This window comes from Leucoraja erinacea, chromosome 4 (genome assembly GCF_028641065.1).
Source record: "Leucoraja erinacea ecotype New England chromosome 4, Leri_hhj_1, whole genome shotgun sequence".
Classification (NCBI taxonomy): domain Eukaryota; kingdom Metazoa; phylum Chordata; class Chondrichthyes; order Rajiformes; family Rajidae; genus Leucoraja; species Leucoraja erinaceus.
In genome coordinates this window covers 5,133,018-5,150,010 of record NC_073380.1, presented here as the reverse complement: position 1 = coordinate 5,150,010, position 16,993 = coordinate 5,133,018, and the positions used below count along the sequence as shown (strand labels likewise).

Below are 16,993 nucleotides of genomic sequence, written 5' to 3'. Positions count from 1 at the left end.
GTAAGCAACTGACACAAGATAACAATCATTCTCTTTGAAAATCCCTCACACAATTATATAACACATTTGCATTAGCCCACTCTTGATCAATCTAAAGGGCCTGTCCCACGACGATATTTTTCGGCGACTGCCAGCGTCATATCAGGGTCGGCAAAAGATTTTGAACTTTTCAAAATCCAGCGGCAACAAAATATATATGTTGCGACACTTGAAAAAACATCGCTCGTCAATATGTCGTCATGACGCATCATGCCGCTCATTTATCGGTGACCTGATATGTCAGTCAATGATGCCGAAAGTCGCCGATAAAATAGCCAAGTGGGACAGGCCCTTAAGGCTCCAAAATAGTTCCCTATCAGCCATTGAAATTAAATGCTTATATTACATTCTGTAGTCCAAACCATTTCCAATGTGCTCCAGGGTGGTAATTGGGATAGTTTCATCCATAGCCCAAGCATTTTGTTTAGGAGCCTCACAGTGCCAGAGTCCTGTCTCTTGACTTTCCTCAGCATTTGCCTTCAACAACATTTCCCTCTTCAGCTTCCTTTCTTATCAGATTCCACCATTTACAGCCCTTTGCCTTCTCTACATCATCTCCAGCATTTGTGACTATTCCCACCCATCTCTCCCCCCACCTTAACTCAACTGCCATTCAATCCCTACTTACCTGAATCCACCTGTTGCTAGATGGTGCCCCACCCCAGCCCCTCACCTTGTACAGGCCACATTTCTCAACTCGTCTTGAAGACGTCTCTGCAACATCACCTGTCCATTTCTCTCCACAGATGCTGCCTGACCCACTGAGTCCCCCCACTAGTTTTTTTTATAAGAGATGCAGCATGGAAATAGACCCTTTGACCCACCGAGTCCAAGCCAACCATCGATTTCCCTTTCACACTCGTTCCATGTTATCCCACTTTCTCATCCACTCCCAAACACTAGGGGCAATTTACAGAGGGCTGATTAACCTACAAACCTGCACGTCTTTGGGATGTGGGAGGGAACCGGAGCACTCGGAGGAAATTCACGCTTGTCACCGAGAGAACGTCCAAACTCCACACAGACAGCACTGGAGGTCAGGCTCTACCAGCGGTGCAACTGCGCCACCCTTAACACTGTTCTCTGACCGTTGAAATCTCCATTCAAGCTAACACTGATCCTTCATGTCTGCTAACTTTAATTTTGTTAAATGGTTATTTATATAATATTTTCTCGTCTTTCACAAAATCCATAGCAACAATATCCACTGTATTCCTTTGATCAACTTTCACTGTGACTGTCAGAAAATTCAACAAGGTTAGTCAAACACAATCTGCCTTTTACAACCCACAGCTGCCTCCCCTTAATTAAATCAAACCTGCCAAGTGTAAGCTCTGCTTTTCCGTTAGTTACTGTAACTTTGCACACTACCGATGTTAAACTGACATACAGTACATATACTGTAGTTACAGATAATAACCTTAAGGCCCATGTCCCACTTAGGCGATTTTTCAGGTGACGAGGTTGTCGCCACATGTCACCACATGTCGCCTGTACGGTCGTGAGTCGTCTCCTCAGTTGCCCAAAGAATCGTAGTGTCCATCTGGTCGCCACTGGATTTTCAACATGTTGAAGAATTTTCGGAGACAGTCGGCGACAGTGGGTATGATGTCAATGAGCGTAGCTTGACTTCTCCTCACGTAGGTGCTGTCGTAGTTGTCGCCAGGTTAACGTAGGTTGTCGCCAGGTGACGTAGTCGTCGCCAGGTGACGTAGGTTGTCGCCAGGTGACGTAGTCGTCGCCAGGTGACGTAGTCGTCGCCAGGTGACGTAGTCGTCGCCAGGTGACGTAGTCGTCGCCAGGTGACGTAGGTTGTCGCCAGGTGACGTAGGTTGTCGCCAGGTGACGTAGTTGTCGCCAGGTGACGTAGGTTGTCGCCAGGTGACGTAGGTTGTCGCCAGGTGACATAGTTGTCGCAGGTGAAGTAGTTGTCGCCAGGTGACGTAGGTTGTCGCCAGGTGACGTAGGTTGTCGCCAGGTGACGTAGGTTGTCGCCAGGTGACGTAGGTTGTCGCCAGGTGACGTAGGTTGTCGCCAGGTGACATAGTTGTCGCCAGGTGAAATAGTTGTCGCCAGGTGACGTAGGTTGTCGCCAGGTGACGTAGGTTGTCGCCAGGTGACGTAGGTTGTCGCCAAGTGACGTAGTTGTCGCCAGGTGACGTAGGTTGTCGCCAGGTGACGTAGGTTGTCGCCAGGTGACGTAGGTTGTCGCCAGGTGACGTAGGTTGTCGCCAGGTGACGTAGGTTGTCGCCAGGTGCTGACTTCTTTTTTTGTGTTGTTAAAGTAATGATTCTATTTTAAATTTTATGTCAAAAGGGAGTCCAGTCGCCGTTTTATTAGCGATCTGCTACAACTATGACAGTTGCCGGCAGTCACCTAAAAATGCCCACTCCCCTAACATCAGTCTGAAGAAGTGTCTCGAACCGACACGTCACCCATTCCTTCTCTCCAGAGATGCTGCATGTCCCGCTGAGTTACTCCAGCATTTTGTGTCTACAACAGTGACCTTTCTGTCCTGGGCCTCCTCCATCACCAGAGTGAGGCCTGACGCACACTGGAGATTTTCTCTTGCACCCCCCCCCCCCCCCCCCCCCCCCCCCCCATCCCTCCTCATCCTCCATCTCCATCAGCCTGAAGAAGGATCCTGACCATAAACATCATGTCCGTTCCCTCCACAGATGCTGCCTGACCTGTAAAGACTCTCCAGCACTTATTGCATTTGTCTCAAAATTCCAGCATTTGTAGAACCTTGTGTCTGCACAATGTCTTCCCCAATCACTCCTCCCACCTTGCCACCTCCTCCTATTTTTTTCCTTTCATATCTTCCCTTTTTGTGAACACTTTGTGGCCATGAATAATAAATACACAACCCTCACCACTTCCAAGCATATTTCTTTCAATTACTACTTCATATTTTATTGGTATGTAAATGGTAAATGGATGAGACCCATGAAGGCCAAAGATGACATGGGCACGGTACAAGACCGGGACATGCATTAAATAATTGATAAAAGGAATATACCAGAAATGTAAATGATTTGAGTAGTTTTGTGGCCATTGATAAGTTCCTAAACTTTCTACGAACATTCCTCTTCTATATGTCGCAGCAGCAGAGTTGAGCTATTTGCCCCATCAAGTCTACACGGCTATTTAATCAGTGCTGATCTATTTTTTGCTCAACCCCGTTCTCCTGTCTTCTCCCTGTAACCTTTAAGACCTTTACTAATCAATAATCTGTCAATCTCTGCTTTAAAAATATCCAATGACTTAGCCTCCACTGCCGTTTGTAGCAATCAATTCCACAGATTCATCATCCTCTGGCTAAAGAAATTCCTCCTAATCTCCTTCCAACTGTACTACCAATCTTTTGTCATTGGCAAATTTCTTATTTGTCGTGCTTCATTTCAGCCTCGAAGGGATGCCAAAGGGATCTGGTACTCAATCTTGTTAAGGATGATCTTTAAAAAAAGGGATTCTGTTGGAAGTTTTTATGAAGATAAAAATATCAAGGTGACCACATCATGGAATGAGAAGGATGAAAAAATGTTGATTTCCCTGGAATGACCCAGAATGCTGGAATAACTCAGTGGGTCAGGCAGCATCTGTGGAGAACATGGATAGGTGACGTTTCACAGAGTGCTGGAGTAACTCAGCAGGTCAGACAGCATGTGTGGAGAACATGGATAGGTGACGTTTCACAGAGCGCTGGAGTAACTCAGGGGGTCAGGCAGCATCTGTGGAGAACATGGATAGGTGACGTTTCACAGAGTGCTGGAGTAACTCAGCGGGTCAGGCAGCATCTGTGGAGAACATGGATAGGTGACGTTTCACAGAGTGCTGGAGTAACTCAGGGGGTCAGGCAGCATCTGTGGAGAACATGGATAGGTGACGTTTCACAGAGTGCTGGAGTAACTCAGCGGGTCAGGCAGCATCTGTGGAGAACATGGATAGGTGACGTTTCACAGAGTGCTGGAGTAACTCAGCGGGTCAGGCAGCATTTGTGGAGAACATGGATAGGTGATGTTTCACAGAGTGCTGGAGTAACTCAGCGGGTCAGGCAGCATTTTTGGAGAACATGGATAGGTGACGTTTCAGTCAGGACCCATCTTCAGACTGAAGAAGAATCCCGACCCAACTCGCTGAGTTACTCCAGCACTTTGTGTCTTTCCTTGTTAAACCAGCATCTGCATTTCCTTGCTTCTACCTCCTTGGTTTCTTTGGAATTGCATTGAATACAAGTAAAAGCTGATGGTATGATTTTCTATAGAGACTTCATAAAGAACTGAGTTGCAATCGGATCAGCCATGATTTGATTGAATGGTGGAGTAGATGTGTGATGCCACGTTGCCAAGTCTTACTTCTAATTAGTTTGTTCATAAGTATGAATGTTACGAGCTTTGGCAATTTTTGCTCTATTACCTAGATTTTGGTGAAAGACATTGCACTCTGTACCACTCTATCCATTGTATGCCTGGATTTGTAAGTCAATTGGCCTCTGTAAATATTTCTGCTCGTTTGACTTGATTATATCCTTGTATAGTATACCTGATCTGTTTGGGTAGCATGCAAAATATAGCCTTTCACTGTACCTTGTACGTGAGAATGTACGTGTGAAATTGGAGCACATGGTATTGGGGGTAGGGTGTTGACGTGGATAGAAAATTGGTTGGTCGACAGGAAGCAAAGAGTAGGAGTGAACGGATCCTTTTCAGAATGGCAGGCAGTGGCGAGTGGAATGCCGCAAGGCTCGGTGTTGGGGCCGCAACTGTTTACCATATATATTAATGATTTGGAAGAGGGAATTAGAAGCAACACTAGCAAGTTTGCGGATGACACAAAGCTGGGTGGCAATGTGAACTGTGAAGAAGATGTTAGGAGGTTGCAGGGTGACCTGGACAGGTTGAGTGAGTGGGCAGATGCGTGGCAGATGCAGTATAATATAGATAAATGTGAGGTTATCCACTTTGGTGGCAAAAACAAGGGAGCAGATTATTATCTCAATGGGGTTAGGTTAGGTAAGGGGGAGGTACAGCGAGACCTGGGTGTCCTTGTACACCGGTCACTGAAAGTTGGCGTGCAGGTACAGCAGGCATTGTAGAAAGCTAATGGAATGTTGACCTTCATAACAAGAGGATTTCAGTATAGGAGTAAAGAGGTTCTTCTGCAGTTGTATAGGGCTCTGGTAAGAACACATCTAGAGTATTGCGTACAGTTTTGGTCTCCTAATTTGAGGAAGGACATCCTTGTGATTGAGGCAGTGCAGCGTAGATTCACGAGATTGATCCCTGGGATGGCGGGACTGTCATATGAGGAAAGATTGAAAAGACTAGGTTTGTATTCACTGGAGTTTAGAAGGATGAGGGGGTGATCTTGTAGAAACATATAAAATTATAAAAGGACTGGACAAGCTAGATGCAAGAAAAATGTTCCCAATGTTGGGTGAGTCCAGAACCAGGAGCCACAGTCTTAGAATAAAGGGGAGGTCATTTAAGACTGAGGTGAGAAAAAAACAATTTCAACCAGAGAGTTGTGAATTTGTGGAATTCCCTGCCACAGAGGGCAGTGGAGGACTAGATGGATTTAAGAGAGAGATAGGTAGAGCTCTAGGGGCTAGTGGATCAAGGGATATGGGGAGAAGGCAGGCACGGGTTATTGATTGGGGATGATCAGCCATGATCACAATGAATGGCGGTGCTGGCTTGAAGGGCCGAATGGCCTCCTGCACCTATTTTCTATGTTTCTATGTTAATGATAAACCTCAACCTAAATCTTCAGTTGATTGAAGTTGGATGATCAGCCATGATCATATTGAATGGCGGTGCAGGCTCGAAGGGCCGAGTGGCCTACTCCTGCACCTAATTTCTATGTTTCTATGTTTCAGCTAAACCTCAACCTAAACATCAAGATGTGCTACCTTTAAAGATGGCGCCTGCCTGCGGTGACATTTTGCCAGCAGCCCAACAGAAGAGGATTATTTACAGCTACAATCAACTTACCTGGATCGGAGAAACGGCCGAAATCGGCGCCGTAACAGACAAGCTGCTAGTGCACTTGAATGCACTAGCAATTTCACGATCTCCCGCAGCTGCGGGAGCCCCCAACTGCAAGCGTTCCCTCGATCGCTCGAAATCACCCGACCCAACTAGAGGAACAACTCCAGGACTGTTTGGAGTCTGTAGACTGGGCAATGTTCAGGGACTCGGCAACAGACTTGAACGAATACGCCACAGACTTCATAAGGAAATGTGTGGAGGACTGGATCTCCACAAAAACCTTCCGAGTGTTTCTTAATAGAAGCCTTGGATGAACCATGAGATCCACATTCTTCTGAAGACCAGATCCCGGGCATTCAGGTCTGAAGATACACAGGCCTACAAGACGTCCAGATACGACCTTGGTAAGGCCATCAAAAAGGCCAAAAGCGCCTTCTGCTCCAAGCTGGAGAATGAGATGGATGTTTGGCAACTGTGACGGGGCCTGAATGCAATCACCTCCTACAAGGCAAGATCAGGAGGCAGCTCGAATGTCAGCGAAGCATCACTCCCTGATGAGTTCAATGCGTTTTACACACGCTTTGATAGGGAGAACACTGATGTGCCTTCCCGAGCCCCAATTCGCCGTGATGGTATTTCAGAGACAGTCACAGAGGCCGACGTCAGAAGATACTTCAGGGGTGAACCCTCGAAAAGCGCCAAAAAACTTGCCAACAAACAGACTCTGAACTGTAACAGCCTGTTGCACTTTATCTGCTTATTTATGTGTATATTGAACTGAACTGTTCTGTATTTTTGCTTACAATACTCTGTTGTGCTCCAACAAGCAAGAATTTCATTGTCCTATCTGGGACACATGAAAATAAACTCTCTTGACTTGACAGTAAAGTAACTAAAATATTGATCTAAATTATTGCTAAACTTTTCCTTTTTATATATCAACAGAAGCTCTTACTAATGTTTTCTATCATTCTTGTTACTGCATTCTCTTATTTTTCCGTTCCCAGTCCTTCTCCTGGCCACACAGCTAAATTCTGTAACATTCCCAAATCTTATCTGTGATATATTTTAAGCCTTTCTTTTGATCTAATACTATGTTTAACTTCTCTCAGTCGGGCACAGCTGAGTACTTATCCTGCTGTTTTTTGCCTTAAAGGGATATATTATTTTCGAACTGTATTAATTCTTTCAAAGTTAGACAATGCCTGTTTGCTGAAGTTCCTTTCAATGTGGTTTGCAATCGGCCATAGCCGACCCACACTCAGATTGGCTGTATTGAGGTTTAACACCATGGTTTCAAATTTAATCAAATTATTTTCAAGCCTTATGGTAGTTTATTGTCACATATATCTAGGTACAGTGGATAATTTTGCATACAGTTCAGTAAAAATCTCACTATACACATGTAAAAGCACACTACAAGATAGACAATAGGTGCAGGAGTAGGCCATTCGGCCGTTCGAGCCTGCACCGCCATTCAATGTATATAAGAGACGCCATATTTCTGGCCCCATTTTGTACCCTTCAAGAGTTCCTCAAAGTCCTTCAAAATGCAATCTTATCTTGGCCTTAAAGGCCCATCCTCCTGGCGGTGGCACTGGGTTCTAGTTACAGGGTACAGAATGGCCTGGTGATGTTGTTGGTGTCTGTAGATGGTTTATGCAGGCAACCTATAATGTAGCTACCTCAATACCACTAACCACGCCCAGTCATCTTAGTATAACTGTGATAGCTTCCCCTTGCTCCTCCCTTGTTTCCATTATGCCTGAAGACTAGATGCAGTCAGTACTGGGACGTGTTTGACATGTGCCTTTATTAAAGACTCAGTAAAGTTACAGTGTGTCAGACTTAACTCCTTTACATGGTGTCAGTAAGTTAAACGCACGCCTCCTGTTTATCGGGTTTTATTTGCTCCTAGTTTTACTAGTGTTTAATTCCCTATTTACCATGGCATTCTCGTGCCGCAAGCTCTCTCCCCTTGTCTTTGACGCTGACATTGCGGAGCGATGGGCTACTTTCGTGATGGGCTACAACCACTTCATCAACATCGTGCACCAAAATGACCCTGTGCGGTCAAAGCCTCACTCCTGCTGAACTTTGCCGGTCCCGATGCTATGAAGCATGCTCAGACTTTCACTTACAATCCAGCGGTCCTGGATGACAACGACCAGGTCGTCGAGCCGACGGAATCTGCCAACGACCCATATGTCTCTTACGCAGGTTTGCAGAGATTTGTGACTTGCCCTCCAACCGTATATTGAAGTGGGCTCGGTTCTTTACAAGGAAACAGCAGCCTGATGAACCTGTTGAATGTTTTATCGCTGACCTGCGCTACCTTGCTCAGCGGTGCCGTTTCGAGAACATGCGTGATCAGCTCACCAGAGATATTTTGGTCACCGGCATGCTAGATCAGAAGCTACGAGCGGAGCTGCTGCGAAGACCGTATCTCACCCTGACTGAGGCTATGCATGGATGCCGAATAGCTGAGGTGGTTGCCCCGCTACATGGGCAGAGGGGATCTGACAATCGGGCTATTAATCTGACTGGTGTTGCTATGCCCCTTCACAAGCAAGACAACGTTCACCCTGCATGGTTGACATGGTAGTTCTTGCAGCTGTCAGCTGACTTATGCCGCTCGGGTTCCGCTTGTCAAGTGCCCCAACTGCAACTATCTCCACTCTATGCAGTCGCAGTGCCCAGCATTTGGGAAAGCTTGTAATTTCTGTAAGAAGAAGAACCATTTCTCAGCTGCCTGTCGCTCCCGTGGGAACGTTCCTCCAGCTCCCAGACAAGTTTTAAACAACCTTCAACAAGTTGATAACGAATTTGGTTCCCAGTCTTCTGTCTACACTGCCCTCGACTCTGAGCCCAGTATTTCCATGGGAGATGCCAGTGTTTATTCTCTCCTTCATAATCAATCTCGCCTCCCCGATCCTTCTGTGCTTGTCACTGTCAACAACAAATCCTTCACTGCTAAGTTGGACACGGGGGCGAAGGTGAATGTTATGTCAACATCCCTGTTCAAGAAGATAAGGAATAATGAGCTGTTAACTGCTGATCGCTCTATATTGCGTGCTTATGGGGGAGAGGAGCTAAAACCTGTGGGGAGGGCCACATTTCACTGTGTGCTGAAGAAATCTTCGCGTGACCTGTCGTTCTTCATTCTTGACTGCGACTGTGTGACTCTGTTGAGCAATCAGGCGTGTCAGGATCTCGGGCTGGTGTCCTTTGACCGTACTGTCCATGAAGTGTGGGTGATGCTGAATCCACTCTCCGAGTACCCTGACCTATTCGATGATGAACTGGGTAAGCTACCCCTTGTATACAAGATCGCAACTGATCCGTCGGTTGTACCAGTGGTCCGTGCTCCACACAGGGTGTCATTTGCCATGAAGGGCAAGGTCGAAGCCATGCTGAAGAACATGGTTGACATGGGAGTGCTTGCAGCTGTCAGCTAACCCACCGAGTGGGTCTCCACCATGGTCGCCACCATGAAGAAGGGTAAGAGCGAGATACGGGTGTGCATCAACCCCAAAGATTTAAATCTGGCAATAAGGCATCCTCATTACCCCATGAGGACTGTAGAAGATGTTGCTGCCCAGGTTGGCCAGGCCACGGTGTTCTTTGTCCTTTATGCCAGGAGCTCATTCTGGCAAATACCTCTAGACAAACACTCCTTTTGGTACCCCCATCGGAAGATTCAAATTTTTGCGGATGCCATTCGGCATCAACTCTGCTAGCGAAGTGTTTCAACGCTCCATGGAGCAACTGTTTGCTGGCCTGCCATGTGCCATTATCGTGGATGACATCCTGGTTTATGGGAAAGATGCTGCTGAGCACGACCACAACCTCCGACAGATTCTAGACCGTGCTCGCCAGATTAACTTAAAACTTAACCCGTCAAAGTGCAAGTTTGGTGTAGCTGAAGTACCCTATGTTGGCCACATCTTCACAGCCCACGGGCTGAAACCTGATCTGCAGAAGACCAACGCTATCTCCGAGCTGCCTGCCCCGACCGATGTGACCAGCCTTCAGCGTTTCCTGGGCATGGTCAACTATTTGGGAAAGTTCATCCCCGACGTCAGCGAGTTGAGCGCACCCCTGAGGCAACTGACGATAAAAGACATTGCCTCGTCCTGGTTTCCCCAACACCAGCAGGCTTTTGACCTTCTCAAAACAAAGCTGATTAGCACACCGGCTCTCAAGTTTTTCGATCTGCAACGTCCAATTGTAGTTATGTGTGATGCTTCCCGCTTCGGACTCGGTGCTGCCTGCCTGCAACTCCATGATGACGGCTCGCTGCAGCCCATTTCTTATGCCTCGCGTACCATGACAGACACTGGGCAGCGCTATGCACAAATCGAGAAGTAGCTTCTTGCGGTTGTATTCGCCTGCTCCAAGTTCAAGGACTTCCTTTTCGGTACCAGGTTCACCGTCAAGACGGATCATCAACCCTTGGTGACCATCCTCAATAAGCCTATCCACATCGCTCCAGCCAGACTCCAGCGCATGATGCTACAGCTCCAGCGGTTCGACTTTCAGATCGTGTACAAGAGGGGCTCCGAGATGCATGTGGCCGACACGCTGTCCCGGGACCCCCAGTCCTCCTGTGACAGGCACCCCTACGAGCAGGAGGATCTGCAGGTACTCAATGTCAACTTTGTTCCCTCTAAGCAGCTGCAGTGTCTGGTTGAGCACACCGCCAACGACCCCGACCTGCAACAGCTCGCAGCTGTCATCCAGCGGGGGTGGCACAGCAGACGCACCTCACTGCCTGTGGGCGCCCACCCTTTCTTTCTGGTCCGCGACGAGCTTGTGCTCCGGGACGGCATCATCATCAAGGGTTACAAGGTGGTCGTCCCTGCCTCCTTATACGACTTGTACTACAATGCTGCCCACATGGGGCATCCCGGAGCCGATGCCACCATCTCACATGCCCAAGAACAATACTATTGGCCCGGCATGGCCAAGTACATTAAAGCCCGAGTAGCCTCCTGTCCTGATTGCAACACTCTTGCCCCACATCAGTAGCGCCAGCCACTTCTGCAGCAGCCTGCGCCTGCCATGCCCTGGACCTTGCTGGCTGCTGACATATTCGAATGGCGAGGCAAGCACTATCTGGTGTTGGTTGATTCACACTGCAACTGGTTTGAGGTGGACCTTCTCCCTGCTATCACCTCTGAAATGGTTATCAGTAAGCTACGCAGACACTTCGCCACCTTTGGGTCCCCGGTCCGCTTGCAGACCGACAACGGCCGTCAGTTCGCCGGTGCTGAATTCCACGCTTTGAACTGGAACTTCACTCATTATACCAGCAGCCCCGACTACCCGCAGAGCAACGGCCTGGCCGAGTGAGCTGTCCGCAGTGCCAAGAATTTGCTCGAGCAGTCACGTACCGCCAATGGTGACTTCTACCTGGGTCTACTAAACCTTCGCAACATCTCACGGGACCCTACCATGCGATCCCCTGCCCAGCGTCTGATGTCCCGCGTGCTTCGCCCACCGATGCCGATCGCCCAACAATCCCTGGTGCCCAAGGTCCTCCAGCCTGCCGCCGTCCAGCAGTGGATTGCTCACAAGCATGAAGTACAGCGCCGCTCTCACGACAAGTCCTGCCGCCCGCTCTCACCACTACTGCCTGGCCAGGTCGTCCGTATGCAGACAGCCACCGGATTCTCCCGACTCGCAACCGTTGTTGGTGTGGACACTTCCCCGAGATCTTACCTGGTGGACTTTGATGGGACTGTCTACCGCCGGAGCCGGCAGCACCTGTTGGCCGTTAATGAGCCTCTGCTTCCTCCAGCGGATCCCTACGCTCCTCCGTTGCGTTTCAAGTCTGTCATTACTAATTACCCCACAGCTCCATGCATGCCCCGGTCAGTTCGCTTACCGCATTCTCCTCCCTCTGCGCTTCCTGTTTTCGGGCAGATGATCTCCTCCCCTGCCCGTTCTCCTTCTCCTCCTTCTCCCCCGTCTCCTCCTCCTGGATCACCTGTGCCGGTTGGGTCACCTCCCGCATTCCCGGTTGGGTCTCCGCCGACTTTCTCCTTCCCGGCTGCTACTGCTCCGCCTCCTCTTCTATCTGGTGGGGAGGGTGATGGTGCTATACGCACACGCTCGGGTCGGGTTGTCAAACCTCCTGTCCGCTACGGTGATTTTGTTTAAATTTGCATGTGTTGTATAATCACACTGCCACTAACCATATAACCATATAACAATAACCACTGCCACCGTTACAACCTCAATTTTACTTCGGAGTCACGTGAGTGACTTCGTGAAGAACCCCGCTTCCACGCATGCGTGTCATATCGCTACACGCATTGCAACGAGTCACACAGAGGGGAACGGCGTTCCCCAAGCGGGAGATTTGAAAGTCGGGAACAGCAGGTAAGCGACTCTGCGTTCCTTTTTTCTACTTACTTTTAGGTGGCTGTGGAAAGCCGGCGGGGAGACCCGTGGAGGGCGAGCAGCCAGCAGCAGCAACAGCACGAGTTTCCCTAGGGGGGGGGAAACCTGAGCCCGACTTTGCTCCCGCACCGGCAAAATTCACCTCTCGGCCGGGCGGGAAGCAAAGTAAAAAGGTCCCTATGCCAGTCTCAAACGAGACTGGCTTGGGAGCAGTCGGTAGCAGCCAGCACAGAGGCTGCGGGACAGACAGCTCGGACCAGCGGTACCGGGGCTCGAAACGCTCAGCGAGTGCAGCGGCACTTATGGAGTCGGAACGGGACGTTCGGGCTGGAAACCTTCTTCACAAGGTAAGGGCCAGGGGATCCATAGGAACAGCCGGGGTTACCGGCTGCGGAACTGCCGCGAAGGACCAGGCCCGTGAACACCGGGGTCGGTCCAAGCGGCTCGAACCCGACACAGGGAACGACGGTCACCGGCGGGAGAAGGAAAGTCGGGAACAGCAGGTAAGAGACCCTGCGTTTTTCCTTCAACTTACCTTTCTAGGTGCAGACATGGACCAGGTCCATGTAAGGTGCAGAAGGCCGGCGGGAGAACCGCGGAGGAGCGGCAGCAGCAGCGGCAGCGGCAGCAGCAGTGGCAGCCGGCAGCTGCAGTGAGCACAGGCAGCTGCAGGGGCACAGGCAGCAGCAGTGGCAGCTGGCACTTCGTGAGGAGCTGGCAACGGCAGGAGCAGCATGGGCACATTGGTTCCCGGAGAGGGAAAAACACCTGTGCCCAACTTCGCTCCAGCATGGTGAGAAAGTTCATTTCTCGGCAGCAAAGGATTTTGCAGTTGACTGGCTGCAATCTACTACAAGGGACCAGTATGTGAGTACCAGGGTCGGTCCCAGCGGGGTTTTAGTTACAATAATCGCTTCTCGGTTTTTTTTGGCTAAGATCAAGTGTAGTATCTGTTCTTATCAGTTTAATATCTGATACACCCCTTATCTAGGGACTATATATATTATATAAAAACTATAGTAGCTGTTATCATCAGTTTTAATGTCTTATATGTCCCTTATCTAAGGACCATATAAGTAGGAGTGCCCAGAATTGAGGGCATTAGAGTGGGGTTGACCGGCTGCAACGACCATAAGGGACCAGTACCGTCAGTACGGGGGTGGGTCCCAGGGGTCTTAGATAAAGGAGCAGCCAGGAGTGCTGAGAGCGTTGAAGCCAGGTTAAAGGAATAGATGGAAGCAGCTGTGCCAGTTATCCTCCACACCGGCCATATCCACTTCACGGAAGGAAGGACAAAACTGGAGAAGGAGGACCATGGAACAGCGGGCAGCCAGCAGCAGCCAGCGGCACTTGGATCAACCGTAGTGGGATCAGCTGTGCCCGATGTCGGCCCCGCACCGGCCAGATCCATGGACCGAGCGGTAGGCTAGACACAAATCAAACAAGGTAGTGGACTCAGAAGGGTCCGACTTTGCATAAAACCGCCGGCAACCAGCGCCCCAGACGGCTGGAGCGGGAAGAAGCGGTGTATGGAGCCTTGCTCCAACGTGATAAAAACCACAGCAGTACCTCTTTGGGCTGCACAATGCTTCTACCCCATCAGAGGGGAGCACTGTGGGTCAGTTCTGGGTTGACTTGCAAGAGGGGTCCGCAGAACAAAAGACAAGTGGGCAGCAGTTAAGCCCCACAGGGGTACCCCGTGTGGGACCCTAGAGATCTCTAACTCTATAAAAAAGAGTAGGCAGGACCCTGATGGGCCAGAGCCTGGTAATACAGCGTCCCATGATCCTAACACAGCAGGGACTCTGCTGGACATGGTGGCCGATTACTTTAGCCAAGTCAAACATGGGTAGACTTGGATCCAGGATGGCAATAGTATTACTATATGTCTGGCCACATACGCCAACAAGTAAAATTTACAAACACTGGCCAGACATCTGCCACCTGGCAACGGTGAGGCATTACAGGTGCCCAGTGTAATCCAAAAATGCTACCATTTGCAAATAAAGAACCGTGTGTGGACTAAGCTAAGACACTGGGGCTCATCAAGGCCAGCGCAAGGGCCTATTTTGGAGCATGATACCAGCCACAGGCAAGGCCATAAAAATGTGGCTCATACCAGTAGCAGTGTCAGAAATCAATATAACCTGCAGGATCCGTTTTAGGGTATGGCCAGGGCGGCCACCCTGGAAGATGCGGAAGCCTAAACCTCCCACACAACCCCGAACAAGAAATATTAAACCAGAACCTTATTTTCAAAAAACCAAGGAAATAACAAAACCACTGGTAACCATGGAGGTAGGTGGGTGGGGTTTCTTCGGTTAAATAGGGACCTACGAGGGTAGGGGAGGTTGCAACACTATAGTTATGTATGGTATATAATCACTACAGATTCATATAATCTCAGCAGTATTCAGGGTTATCTGATAGGGATTTTCTCATCCCATTAACCACAGTACATCATACACCAGAAGGGCATTTTGTCCTTGCATAAACCAAACAATCTAAAACCCACATGGTGCTACAAGAATTGTACACAAAAGAAGGGATTGAACATATTTATTAAAAATAAGATAGAGTAGGGTTGCAGGATTATCATTGATTTTAACCCTAAACACATTTGTTCTAGATATTCATTTTAGGATGGATGCTCTTATTATTCATAAAGACTTGGTGTCAGTTGCGGGTTTCTATATGGCAGGCATTGACTCAATAGAGGAACTTTGGCAATATAGAGCTTACAAAAGGGGCAATCATTAGCCCCAATATTATGTACTAAAATTCGTAAACCAGCTTGGCATTGTTATGTAAATAAGCCATAGGGTGAGGTTTTCCCCCGTTCGAACCCATCATTGGGGTACTAGGGAAAATTCAACCACACTTGGCATCTGGAATTTTCAGAGTACCCGACTGACCTTCTCAATCATGGTATTTCAGTCTTTCAGGGGATGGTGTTAGAACCATGTTCCCTATGAACATTGCCAAAAAATTATTGATTTATCCAGTGACTGGAGGCAGTCATCCATGTCATAACACTTTGGATTTATTGATTTGTAGAGTCTAACAAACCCACTACACTGTCAGACAGGACGATGAATCTCATCTCATCTGCACTAAGACTGTCAACACGGAAGCAGTACCTTGGACACATCAAGAAATGGGGCATATACTGCTTGGACAACAATCTCGACCAAAAGGCCAAGAACATTCTGGCCGTATTGGAATTTTAACAAGCCTCCATTAGGATAATCGATGGAGCTACAGTGCCATCAATAGTGCCACAAGTGCACTCTCCAATTACCTATCACAAGGATCGGAACGGCACGCGGTGGGAACGCACCCCTGGTAAGCTAACCAGGTACTCCGAAATCTGGGACATGGGTGTCGTTTTCTCAACATGCTGAGGAGCTTGTAGCTCATAACAGCGTTGTCACCTCAGTAACAGACCAGGAAGATGGTTATGCTCATGGTGTTATTTACCGCACAACAAGTCCAGCCATTAAGCAAACTGAGCCTGGACTCCCTGATCATCTCACCGAGAAACTGGTGTTGTCATACAGGATTTAATAAAAGAAAACAGATCGGGTTCCTCGGGTCTAGGGTTTGAGTTTATGGTACACCCATATGGCAAACGACTGTGTATAACAAGACACATCTAACAATACATAGCATATACTCAGAACATTCGAGGTCAGAGTATGGAGTTGTTTATCTCTTACAAGAAACTGCATGATAGGGTCACGACTCAAACTATTTCAAGGTGGCTCAAATAGGTCCTAAAAATGGCAGGAATAGACACTGATGTTTCAACTCTCATTCCACCAGGACTGCAGCAACATCCGCAGCAATATTATACAGGTACCCACAGACCAAATCCTCAGAATGGCAGGAGGGTCATTTTAAAAAAGGGTTTTTCCACAGGTTGTATAATAAACCAGTTAATTTGGAGCCATCATTGTATTAAGAAAACATTTTAGGTTCAACAAAATAATTTGGCCGATAGGTTACAGGGTTATGATTCTCAAATTTTAAAAAATGTTATATATTTTTTTTTTTTTTCGTTATACCACACAACTCTTTGTATAATTGTGTTTTAAAACTACTAATGATGCTCTCTCCCAATACCCAAGGCAGTTGTGAAGCATGGACTCGTTCCACGGCATGAGGTCACAGAGCTTTGAAATCTTCACGAAGTCACTCACGTGACTCCGAAGTAAAATAGTAAGATTAAACGAGAACTTACCAGTTTGAAGTTTGATCTGTATTTTATGAGGAGTTACGATGAGGGATTTCGTGCCCTCCGCTCCCACCCTCTTATGATCATATCAAAAACTGGTATCTCTTTGATAATCTTACTATGTTAGATCATTATAGGTTTCTGTGACCTCACACCGCTGCTTTGAAGAATGACACGCATGCGTGGAAGCGGGGTTCTTCACGAAATCCCTCATCGTAACTCCTCATAAAATACAGATCAAACTTCAAACTGGTAAGTTCTCGTTTAATCTTACTATTTTAGATTTCTAAGGGAAAGGATGTAGATGGTTTATGC

General features: G+C 48.1%; 1 pseudogene; it reads left to right on the top strand.

The window, feature by feature from the left end:
- The first annotated feature begins 13,350 nt into the window (after positions 1-13,350).
- On the top strand, positions 13,351-13,460 carry LOC129696809 (U2 spliceosomal RNA; annotated as a pseudogene).
- The last annotated feature ends 3,533 nt before the right edge of the window (positions 13,461-16,993 follow it).